Here is a 13,323-nt window from a genome sequence, read left to right as displayed (position 1 = left end):
CAACAAACCCCACAGGCTGAGTCCAGGCTGCCTGCAATGATGTCCCCTTTCTACAAGGGACACTGTGAGCAGGAATGATGTCTGGGAGCAGAATTTTCGCAGTCTTTCCACGGAATTCTCTGTCCCTGTCCTTTGCCTGGCTCTCTGTTGCAGATGGAAGCTGCTGCTGCCTTTCTCAGCTTGAAGCCCTCGTTTGATGCAAGCAGATGCTCCCAGGTGTGTTCAGCAGCTGTTGCTCAGTGTTGATGCAAAGCTTTTGTGTTCCTCATGGAAGCAAGGAGCCATTGTGAACCTGCAGGGGCTCATGGCATCAAGGAGACAATCGTGACACTACAGAACCTCCTAGAAACAAGACTCCATGATGACACCGTGGGGAATCATGGAACCACATGGAAATGTGTTCCTCATGAGACGCAGCAGGGCCTTGTTGGAACCAAAGACACCTCTGCAAAAAGCAGGGTAGCTCACAGAACCAAGGAGTCCATTGTTACAATAGAAAACCTATGGAAGCAAGGAGACCATTGTGACACAGTGGGACCACATGGAAGCCAAGGAGCCATTGTGACCCAGTAGGGCCTCATGGAATCAAGGAGACCATGGTGACACAGGTGATGCACATGAAGCCAAGGAGCCATTGTGACACAGCGGGGCCTCATGGAATCAAGGAGACCATGGTGACACAGGTGATGCACATGAAGCCAAGGAGCCATTGTGACCCAGTGGGGCCTCATGGAATCAAGGAGACCATTGTGACACAGGTGATGCACATGAAGCCAAGGAGCCATTGTGACCCAGTGGGGCCTCATGGAATCAAGGAAACCATTGTGACACAGGTGATGCACATGAAGCCAAGGAGCCATTGTGACCCAGTGGGGCCTCATGGAATCAAGGAGACCATGGTGACACAGGTGATGCACATGAAGCCAAGGAGCCATTGTGACACAGCGGGGCTTCTTCCCTTCAGCTCTGCAGCTGGCTGTCCCACACCGAGGCACCATGTGCCAAGTGCTCTCCTCACGGCTCTGCCTGCACACAGGCCCAGAGAAGTTTTCCTGTTTGTAAGGAAAGAATGGAAAAGCCTGAGCAGCTTTCCTAAACAACAAACCCCACATGCTGAGTCCAGGCTGCCTGCAATGATGTCCCCTTTCTACAAGGGACACTGTGAGCAGGAATGATGTCTGGGAGCAGAATTTTCGCAGTCTTTCCACTGAATTCTCTGTCCCTGTCCTTTGCCTGGCTCTCTGTTGCAGATGGAAGCTGCTGCTGCCTTTCTCAGCTTGAAGCCCTCGTTTGATGCAAGCAGATGCTCCCAGGTGTGTTCAGCAGCTGTTGCTCAGTGTTGATGCAAAGCTTTTGTGTTCCTCATGGAAGCAAGGAGCCATTGTGACACTGCAGGGGCTCATGGCATCAAGGAGACAATTGTGACACTACAGAACCTCCTAGAAACAAGGCTCCATGGTGACACCGTGGGGAATCATGGAACCACATGGAAATGTGTTCCTCATGAGACGCAGCAGGGCCTTGTTGGAACCAAAGACACCTCTGCAAAAAGCAGGGTAGCTCACAGAACCAAGGAGTCCATTGTTACAATAGAAAACCTATGGAAGCAAGGAGACCATTGTGACACAGTGGGGCCACATGAAAGCCACGGAGCCATTGTGACCCAGTGGGGCCTCATGGAATCAAGGAGACCATGGTGACACAGGTGATGCACATGAAGCCAAGGAGCCATTGTGACCCAGTGGGGCCTCATGGAATCAAGGAGACCATGGTGACACAGGTGATGCACATGAAGCCAAGGAGCCATTGTGACCCAGTGGGGCCTCATGGAATCAAGGAGACCATGGTGACACAGGTGATGCACATGAAGCCAAGGAGCCATTGTGACCCAGTGGGGCCTCATGGAATCAAGGAGACCATGGTGACACAGGTGATGCACATGAAGCCAAGGAGCCATTGTGACCCAGTGGGGCCTCATGGAATCAAGGAGACCATGGTGACACAGGTGATGCACATGAAGCCAAGGAGCCATTGTGACACAGTGGGGCCTCATGGAATCAAGGAGACCATGGTGACACAGGTGATGCACATGAAGCCAAGGAGCCATTGTGACCCAGTGGGGCCTCATGGAATCAAGGAGACCATGGTGACACAGGTGATGCACATGAAGCCAAGGAGCCATTGTGACACAGCGGGGCTTCTTCCCTTCAGCTCTGCAGCTGGCTGTCCCACACCGAGGCACCATGTGCCAAGTGCTTTCCTCAGGGCTCTGCCTGCACACAGGCCCAGAGAAATTTTCCTGTTTGTAAGGAAAGAATGGAAAAGCCTGAGCAGGTTTCCTAAACAACAAACCCCACAGGCTGAGTCCAGGCTGCCTGCAATGATGTCCCCTTTCTACAAGGGACACTGTGAGCAGGAATGATGTCTGGGAGCAGAATTTTCGCAGTCTTTCCACGGAATTCTCTGTCCCTGTCCTTTGCCTGGCTCTCTGTTGCAGATGGAAGCTGCTGCTGCCTTTCTCAGCTTGAAGCCCTCGTTTGATGCAAGCAGATGCTCCCAGGTGTGTTCAGCAGCTGTTGCTCAGTGTTGATGCAAAGCTTTTGTGTTCCTCATGGAAGCAAGGAGCCATTGTGAACCTGCAGGGGCTCATGGCATCAAGGAGACAATCGTGACACTACAGAACCTCCTAGAAACAAGACTCCATGATGACACCGTGGGGAATCATGGAACCACATGGAAATGTGTTCCTCATGAGACGCAGCAGGGCCTTGTTGGAACCAAAGACACCTCTGCAAAAAGCAGGGTAGCTCACAGAACCAAGGAGTCCATTGTTACAATAGAAAACCTATGGAAGCAAGGAGACCATTGTGACACAGTGGGACCACATGGAAGCCAAGGAGCCATTGTGACCCAGTAGGGCCTCATGGAATCAAGGAGACCATGGTGACACAGGTGATGCACATGAAGCCAAGGAGCCATTGTGACACAGCGGGGCCTCATGGAATCAAGGAGACCATGGTGACACAGGTGATGCACATGAAGCCAAGGAGCCATTGTGACCCAGTGGGGCCTCATGGAATCAAGGAGACCATTGTGACACAGGTGATGCACATGAAGCCAAGGAGCCATTGTGACCCAGTGGGGCCTCATGGAATCAAGGAAACCATTGTGACACAGGTGATGCACATGAAGCCAAGGAGCCATTGTGACCCAGTGAGGCCGCATGGAATCAAGGAGACCATGGTGACACAGGTGATGCACATGAAGCCAAGGAGCCATTGTGACACAGCGGGGCTTCTTCCCTTCAGCTCTGCAGCTGGCTGTCCCACACCGAGGCACCATGTGCCAAGTGCTCTGTTCAGGGCTCTGCCTGCACACAGGCCCAGAGAAGTTTTCCTGTTTGTAAGGAAAGAATGGAAAAGCCTGAGCAGCTTTCCTAAACAACAAACCCCACATGCTGAGTCCAGGCTGCCTGCAATGATGTCCCCTTTCTACAAGGGACACTGTGAGCAGGAATGATGTCTGGGAGCAGAATTTTCGCAGTCTTTCCACTGAATTCTCTGTCCCTGTCCTTTGCCTGGCTCTCTGTTGCAGATGGAAGCTGCTGCTGCCTTTCTCAGCTTGAAGCCCTCGTTTGATGCAAGCAGATGCTCCCAGGTGTGTTCAGCAGCTGTTGCTCAGTGTTGATGCAAAGCTTTTGTGTTCCTCATGGAAGCAAGGAGCCATTGTGACACTGCAGGGGCTCATGGCATCAAGGAGACAATTGTGACACTACAGAACCTCCTAGAAACAAGGCTCCATGGTGACACCGTGGGGAATCATGGAACCACATGGAAATGTGTTCCTCATGAGACGCAGCAGGGCCTTGTTGGAACCAAAGACACCTCTGCAAAAAGCAGGGTAGCTCACAGAACCAAGGAGTCCATTGTTACAATAGAAAACCTATGGAAGCAAGGAGACCATTGTGACACAGTGGGGCCACATGAAAGCCACGGAGCCATTGTGACCCAGTGGGGCCTCATGGAATCAAGGAGACCATGGTGACACAGGTGATGCACATGAAGCCAAGGAGCCATTGTGACCCAGTGGGGCCTCATGGAATCAAGGAGACCATGGTGACACAGGTGATGCACATGAAGCCAAGGAGCCATTGTGACCCAGTGGGGGCTCATGGAATCAAGGAGACCATGGTGACACAGGTGATGCACATGAAGCCAAGGAGCCATTGTGACCCAGTGGGGCCTCATGGAATCAAGGAGACCATGGTGACACAGGTGATGCACATGAAGCCAAGGAGCCATTGTGACCCAGTGGGGCCTCATGGAATCAAGGAGACCATGGTGACACAGGTGATGCACATGAAGCCAAGGAGCCATTGTGACACAGTGGGGCCTCATGGAATCAAGGAGACCATGGTGACACAGGTGATGCACATGAAGCCAAGGAGCCATTGTGACCCAGTGGGGCCTCATGGAATCAAGGAGACCATGGTGACACAGGTGATGCACATGAAGCCAAGGAGCCATTGTGACCCAGTGGGGCCTCATGGAATCAAGGAGACCATGGTGACACAGGTGATGCACATGAAGCCAAGGAGCCATTGTGACACAGCGGGGCTTCTTCCCTTCAGCTCTGCAGCTGGCTGTCCCACACCGAGGCACCATGTGCCAAGTGCTCTCCTCACGGCTCTGCCTGCACACAGGCCCAGAGAAGTTTTCCTGTTTGTAAGGAAAGAATGGAAAAGCCTGAGCAGCTTTCCTAAACAACAAAGCCCACATGCTGAGTCCAGGCTGCCTGCAATGTTGTCCCCTTTCTACAAGGGACACTGTGAGCAGGAATGATGTCTGGGAGCAGAATTTTCGCAGTCTTTCCACGGAATTCTCTGTCCCTGTCCTTTGCCTGGCTCTCTGTTGCAGATGGAAGCTGCTGCTGCCTTTCTCAGCTTGAAGCCCTCGTTTGATGCAAGCAGATGCTCCCAGGTGTGTTCAGCAGCTGTTGCTCAGTGTTGATGCAAAGCTTTTGTGTTCCTCATGGAAGCAAGGAGCCATTGTGAACCTGCAGGGGCTCATGGCATCAAGGAGACAATCGTGACAGTACAGAACCTCCTAGAAACAAGACTCCATGATGACACCGTGGGGAATCATGGAACCACATGGAAATGTGTTCCTCATGAGACGCAGCAGGGCCTTGTTGGAACCAAAGACACCTCTGCAAAAAGCAGGGTAGCTCACAGAACCAAGGAGTCCATTGTTACAATAGAAAACCTATGGAAGCAAGGAGACCATTGTGACACAGTGGGACCACATGGAAGCCAAGGAGCCATTGTGACCCAGTAGGGCCTCATGGAATCAAGGAGACCATGGTGACACAGGTGATGCACATGAAGCCAAGGAGCCATTGTGACACAGCGGGGCCTCATGGAATCAAGGAGACCATGGTGACACAGGTGATGCACATGAAGCCAAGGAGCCATTGTGACCCAGTGGGGCCTCATGGAATCAAGGAGACCATTGTGACACAGGTGATGCACATGAAGCCAAGGAGCCATTGTGACCCAGTGGGGCCTCATGGAATCAAGGAAACCATTGTGACACAGGTGATGCACATGAAGCCAAGGAGCCATTGTGACCCAGTGAGGCCGCATGGAATCAAGGAGACCATGGTGACACAGGTGATGCACATGAAGCCAAGGAGCCATTGTGACACAGCGGGGCTTCTTCCCTTCAGCTCTGCAGCTGGCTGTCCCACACCGAGGCACCATGTGCCAAGTGCTCTGTTCAGGGCTCTGCCTGCACACAGGCCCAGAGAAGTTTTCCTGTTTGTAAGGAAAGAATGGAAAAGCCTGAGCAGCTTTCCTAAACAACAAACCCCACATGCTGAGTCCAGGCTGCCTGCAATGATGTCCCCTTTCTACAAGGGACACTGTGAGCAGGAATGATGTCTGGGAGCAGAATTTTCGCAGTCTTTCCACTGAATTCTCTGTCCCTGTCCTTTGCCTGGCTCTCTGTTGCAGATGGAAGCTGCTGCTGCCTTTCTCAGCTTGAAGCCCTCGTTTGATGCAAGCAGATGCTCCCAGGTGTGTTCAGCAGCTGTTGCTCAGTGTTGATGCAAAGCTTTTGTGTTCCTCATGGAAGCAAGGAGCCATTGTGACACTGCAGGGGCTCATGGCATCAAGGAGACAATTGTGACACTACAGAACCTCCTAGAAACAAGGCTCCATGGTGACACCGTGGGGAATCATGGAACCACATGGAAATGTGTTCCTCATGAGACGCAGCAGGGCCTTGTTGGAACCAAAGACACCTCTGCAAAAAGCAGGGTAGCTCACAGAACCAAGGAGTCCATTGTTACAATAGAAAACCTATGGAAGCAAGGAGACCATTGTGACACAGTGGGGCCACATGAAAGCCACTGAGCCATTGTGACCCAGTGGGGCCTCATGGAATCAAGGAGACCATGGTGACACAGGTGATGCACATGAAGCCAAGGAGCCATTGTGACCCAGTGGGGCCTCATGGAATCAAGGAGACCATGGTGACACAGGTGATGCACATGAAGCCAAGGAGCCATTGTGACCCAGTGGGGGCTCATGGAATCAAGGAGACCATGGTGACACAGGTGATGCACATGAAGCCAAGGAGCCATTGTGACCCAGTGGGGCCTCATGGAATCAAGGAGACCATGGTGACACAGGTGATGCACATGAAGCCAAGGAGCCATTGTGACCCAGTGGGGCCTCATGGAATCAAGGAGACCATGGTGACACAGGTGATGCACATGAAGCCAAGGAGCCATTGTGACACAGTGGGGCCTCATGGAATCAAGGAGACCATGGTGACACAGGTGATGCACATGAAGCCAAGGAGCCATTGTGACCCAGTGGGGCCTCATGGAATCAAGGAGACCATGGTGACACAGGTGATGCACATGAAGCCAAGGAGCCATTGTGACCCAGTGGGGCCTCATGGAATCAAGGAGACCATGGTGACACAGGTGATGCACATGAAGCCAAGGAGCCATTGTGACACAGCGGGGCTTCTTCCCTTCAGCTCTGCAGCTGGCTGTCCCACACCGAGGCACCATGTGCCAAGTGCTCTCCTCAGGGCTCTGCCTGCACACAGGCCCAGAGAAGTTTTCCTGTTTGTAAGGAAAGAATGGAAAAGCCTGAGCAGCTTTCCTAAACAACAAAGCCCACATGCTGAGTCCAGGCTGCCTGCAATGTTGTCCCCTTTCTACAAGGGACACTGTGAGCAGGAATGATGTCTGGGAGCAGAATTTTCGCAGTCTTTCCACGGAATTCTCTGTCCCTGTCCTTTGCCTGGCTCTCTGTTGCAGATGGAAGCTGCTGCTGCCTTTCTCAGCTTGAAGCCCTCGTTTGATGCAAGCAGATGCTCCCAGGTGTGTTCAGCAGCTGTTGCTCAGTGTTGATGCAAAGCTTTTGTGTTCCTCATGGAAGCAAGGAGCCATTGTGACACTGCAGGGGCTCATGGCATCAAGGAGACAATTGTGACAGTACAGAACCTCCTAGAAACAAGACTCAATGATGACACCGTGGGGAATCAGGGAACCACATGGAAATGTGTTCCTCATGAGATGCAGCAGGGCCTTGTTGGAACCAAAGACACCTCTGCAAAAAGCAGGGTAGCTCACAGAACCAAGGAGTCCATTGTTACAATAGAAAACCTATGGAAGCAAGGAGACCATTGTGACACAGTGGGGCCACATGGAAGCCACGGAGCCATTGTGACCCAGTGGGGCCTCATGGAATCAAGGAGACCATGGTGACACAGGTGATGCACATGAAGCCAAGGAGCCATTGTGACACAGTGGGGCCTCATGGAATCAAGGAGACCATGGTGACACAGGTGATGCACATGAAGCCAAGGAGCCATTGTGACACAGTGGGGGCTCATGGAATCAAGGAGACCATGGTGACACAGGTGATGCACATGAAGCCAAGGAGCCATTGTGACCCAGTGGGGCCTCATGGAATCAAGGAGACCATGGTGACACAGGTGATGCACATGAAGCCAAGGAGCCATTGTGACACAGTGGGGCCTCATGGAATCAAGGAAACCATTGTGACACAGGTGATGCACATGAAGCCAAGGAGCCATTGTAACACAGTGAGGCCTCATGGAATCAAGGAGACCATGGTGACACAGGTGATGCACATGAAGCCAAGGAGCCATTGTGACACAGCGGGGCTTCTTCCCTTCAGCTCTGCAGCTGGCTGTCCCACACCGAGGCACCATGTGCCAAGTGCTTTCCTCAGGGCTCTGCCTGCACACAGGCCCAGAGAAGTTTTCCTGTTTGTAAGGAAAGAATGGAAAAGCCTGAGCAGCTTTCCTAAACAACAAACCCCACATGCTGAGTCCAGGCTGCCTGCAATGATGTCCCCTTTCTACAAGGGACACTGTGAGCAGGAATGATCTCTGGGAGCAGAATTTTTGCAGTCTTTCCACTGAATTCTCTGTCCCTGTCCTTTGCCTGGCTCTCTGTTGCAGATGGAAGCTGCTGCTGCCTTTCTCAGCTTGAAGCCCTCGTTTGATGCAAGCAGATGCTCCCAGGTGTGTTCAGCAGCTGTTGCTCAGTGTTGATGCAAAGCTTTTGTGTTCCTCATGGAAGCAAGGAGCCATTGTGACACTGCAGGGGCTCATGGCATCAAGGAGACAATTGTGACACGACAGAACCTCCTAGAAACAAGACTCCATGATGACACCGTGGGGAATCATGGAACCACATGGAAATGTGTTCCTCATGAGATGCAGCAGGGCCTTGTTGGAACCAAAGACACCTCTGCAAAAAGCAGGGTAGCTCACAGAACCAAGGAGTCCATTGTTACAATAGAAACCCTATGGAAGCAAGGAGACCATTGTGACACAGTGGGGCCACATGGAAGCCAAGGAGCCATTGTGACCCAGTGGGGCCTCATGGAATCAAGGAGACCATGGTGACACAGGTGATGCACATGAAGCCAAGGAGCCATTGTGACACAGTGGGGCCTCATGGAATCAAGGAGACCATGGTGACACAGGTGATGCACATGAAGCCAAGGAGCCATTGTGACACAGTGGGGGCTCATGGAATCAAGGAGACCATGGTGACACAGGTGATGCACATGAAGCCAAGGAGCCATTGTGACCCAGTGGGGCCTCATGGAATCAAGGAGACCATGGTGACACAGGTGATGCACATGAAGCCAAGGAGCCATTGTGACCCAGTGGGGCCTCATGGAATCAAGGAGACCATGGTGACACAGGTGATGCACATGAAGCCAAGGAGCCATTGTGACCCAGTGGGGCCTCATGGAATCAAGGAGACCATGGTGACACAGGTGATGCACATGAAGCCAAGGAGCCATTGTGACCCAGTGGGGCCTCATGGAATCAAGGAGACCATGGTGACACAGGTGATGCACATGAAGCCAAGGAGCCATTGTGACACAGTGGGGCCTCATGGAATCAAGGAGACCATGGTGACACAGGTGATGCACATGAAGCCAAGGAGCCATTGTGACCCAGTGGGGCCTCATGGAATCAAGGAGACCATGGTGACACAGGTGATGCACATGAAGCCAAGGAGCCATTGTGACACAGTGAGGCCTCATGGAATCAAGGAGACCATGGTGACACAGGTGATGCACATGAAGCCAAGGAGCCATTGTGACACAGCGGGGCTTCTTCCCTTCAGCTCTGCAGCTGGCTGTCCCACACCGAGGCACCATGTGCCAAGTGCTTTCCTCAGGGCTCTGCCTGCACACAGGCCCAGAGAAGTTTTCCTGTTTGTAAGGAAAGAATGGAAAAGCCTGAGCAGCTTTCCTAAACAACAAAGCCCACATGCTGAGTCCAGGCTGCCTGCAATGTTGTCCCCTTTCTACAAGGGACACTGTGAGCAGGAATGATGTCTGGGAGCAGAATTTTCGCAGTCTTTCCACTGAATTCTCTGTCCCTGTCCTTTGCCTGGCTCTCTGTTGCAGATGGAAGCTGCTGCTGCCATTCTCAGCTTGAAGCCCTCGTTTGATGCAAGCAGATGCTCCCAGGTGTGTTCAGCAGCTTTTGCTCAGTGTTGATGCAAAGCTTTTGTGTTCCTCATGGAAGCAAGGAGCCATTGTGAACCTGCAGGGGCTCATGGCATCAAGGAGACAATTGTGACACTACAGAACCTCCTAGAAACAAGGCTCCATGGTGACACCGTGGGGAATCATGGAACCACATGGAAATGTGTTCCTCATGAGACGCAGCAGGGCCTTGTTGGAACCAAAGACACCTCTGCAAAAAGCAGGGTAGCTCACAGAACCAAGGAGTCCATTGTTACAATAGAAAACCTATGGAAGCAAGGAGACCATTGTGACACAGTGGGGCCACATGAAAGCCACGGAGCCATTGTGACCCAGTGGGGCCTCATGGAATCAAGGAGACCATGGTGACACAGGTGATGCACATGAAGCCAAGGAGCCATTGTGACCCAGTGGGGCCTCATGGAATCAAGGAGACCATGGTGACACAGGTGATGCACATGAAGCCAAGGAGCCATTGTGACCCAGTGGGGCCTCATGGAATCAAGGAGACCATGGTGACACAGGTGATGCACATGAAGCCAAGGAGCCATTGTGACACAGTGGGGCCTCATGGAATCAAGGAGACCATGGTGACACAGGTGATGCACATGAAGCCAAGGAGCCATTGTGACCCAGTGGGGCCTCATGGAATCAAGGAGACCATGGTGACACAGGTGATGCACATGAAGCCAAGGAGCCATTGTGACCCAGTGGGGCCTCATGGAATCAAGGAGACCATGGTGACACAGGTGATGCACATGAAGCCAAGGAGCCATTGTGACACAGCGGGGCTTCTTCCCTTCAGCTCTGCAGCTGGCTGTCCCACACCGAGGCACCATGTGCCAAGTGCTTTCCTCAGGGCTCTGCCTGCACACAGGCCCAGAGAAGTTTTCCTGTTTGTAAGGAAAGAATGGAAAAGCCTGAGCAGCTTTCCTAAACAACAAACCCCACATGCTGAGTCCAGGCTGCCTGCAATGATGTCCCCTTTCTACAAGGGACACTGTGAGCAGGAATGATGTCTGGGAGCAGAATTTTCGCAGTCTTTCCACTGAATTCTCTGTCCCTGTCCTTTGCCTGGCTCTCTGTTGCAGATGGAAGCTGCTGCTGCCTTTCTCAGCTTGAAGCCCTCGTTTGATGCAAGCAGATGCTCCCAGGTGTGTTCAGCAGCTGTTGCTCAGTGTTGATGCAAAGCTTTTGTGTTCCTCATGGAAGCAAGGAGCCATTGTGACACTGCAGGGGCTCATGGCATCAAGGAGACAATTGTGACACTACAGAACCTCCTAGAAACAAGGCTCCATGGTGACACCGTGGGGAATCATGGAACCACATGGAAATGTGTTCCTCATGAGACGCAGCAGGGCCTTGTTGGAACCAAAGACACCTCTGCAAAAAGCAGGGTAGCTCACAGAACCAAGGAGTCCATTGTTACAATAGAAAACCGATGGAAGCAAGGAGACCATTGTGACACAGTGGGGCCACATGAAAGCCACGGAGCCATTGTGACCCAGTGGGGCCTCATGGAATCAAGGAGACCATAGTGACACAGGTGATGCACATGAAGCCAAGGAGCCATTGTGACACAGCGGGGCCTCATGGAATCAAGGAGACCATGGTGACACAGGTGATGCACATGAAGCCAAGGAGCCATTGTGACCCAGTGGGGCCTCATGGAATCAAGGAGACCATGGTGACACAGGTGATGCACATGAAGCCAAGGAGCCATTGTGACCCAGTGGGGCCTCATGGAATCAAGGAGACCATGGTGACACAGGTGATGCACATGAAGCCAAGGAGCCATTGTGACACAGTGGGGCCTCATGGAATCAAGGAGACCATGGTGACACAGGTGATGCACATGAAGCCAAGGAGCCATTGTGACCCAGTGGGGCCTCATGGAATCAAGGAGACCATGGTGACACAGGTGATGCACATGAAGCCAAGGAGCCATTGTGACCCAGTGGGGCCTCATGGAATCAAGGAGACCATGGTGACACAGGTGATGCACATGAAGCCAAGGAGCCATTGTGACACAGTGGGGCCTCATGGAATCAAGGAGACCATGGTGACACAGGTGATGCACATGAAGCCAAGGAGCCATTGTGACACAGCAGGGCTTCTTCCCTTCAGCTCTGCAGCTGGCTGTCCCACACCGAGGCACCATGTGCCAAGTGCTTTCCTCAGGGCTCTGCCTGCACACAGGCCCAGAGAAGTTTTCCTGTTTGTAAGGAAAGAATGGAAAAGCCTGAGCAGCTTTCCTAAACAACAAAGCCCACATGCTGAGTCCAGGCTGCCTGCAATGTTGTCCCCTTTCTACAAGGGACACTGTGAGCAGGAATGATGTCTGGGAGCAGAATTTTCGCAGTCTTTCCACGGAATTCTCTGTCCCTGTCCTTTGCCTGGCTCTCTGTTGCAGATGGAAGCTGCTGCTGCCTTTCTCAGCTTGAAGCCCTCGTTTGATGCAAGCAGATGCTCCCAGGTGTGTTCAGCAGCTGTTGCTCAGTGTTGATGCAAAGCTTTTGTGTTCCTCATGGAAGCAAGGAGCCATTGTGACACTGCAGGGGCTCATGGCATCAAGGAGACAATTGTGACACTACAGAACCTCCTAGAAACAAGGCGCCATGGTGACACCGTGGGGAATCATGGAACCACATGGAAATGAGTTCCTCATGAGACGCAGCAGGGCCTTGTTGGAACCAAAGACACCTCTGCAAAAAGCAGGGTAGCTCACAGAACCAAGGAGTCCATTGTTACAATAGAAAACCTATGGAAGCAAGGAGACCATTGTGACACAGTGGGGCCACATGAAAGCCACGGAGCCATTGTGACCCAGTGGGGCCTCATGGAATCAAGGAGACCATGGTGACACAGGTGATGCACATGAAGCCAAGGAGCCATTGTGACCCAGTGGGGCCTCATGGAATCAAGGAGACCATTGTGACACAGGTGATGCACATGAAGCCAAGGAGCCATTGTGACCCAGTGGGGCCTCATGGAATCAAGGAGACCATGGTGACACAGGTGATGCACATGAAGCCAAGGAGCCATTGTGACCCAGTGGGGCCTCATGGAATCAAGGAGACCATGGTGACACAGGTGATGCACATGAAGCCAAGGAGCCATTGTGACCCAGTGGGGCCTCATGGAATCAAGGAGACCATGGTGACACAGGTGATGCACATGAAGCCAAGGAGCCATTGTGACCCAGTGAGGCCTCATGGAATCAAGGAGACCATGGTGACACAGGTGATGCACATGAAGCCAAG

This window comes from Corvus hawaiiensis, chromosome 11 (genome assembly GCF_020740725.1).
Source record: "Corvus hawaiiensis isolate bCorHaw1 chromosome 11, bCorHaw1.pri.cur, whole genome shotgun sequence".
NCBI lineage: Eukaryota > Metazoa > Chordata > Aves > Passeriformes > Corvidae > Corvus > Corvus hawaiiensis.
Note: the sequence above shows the minus strand (reverse complement) of the source record.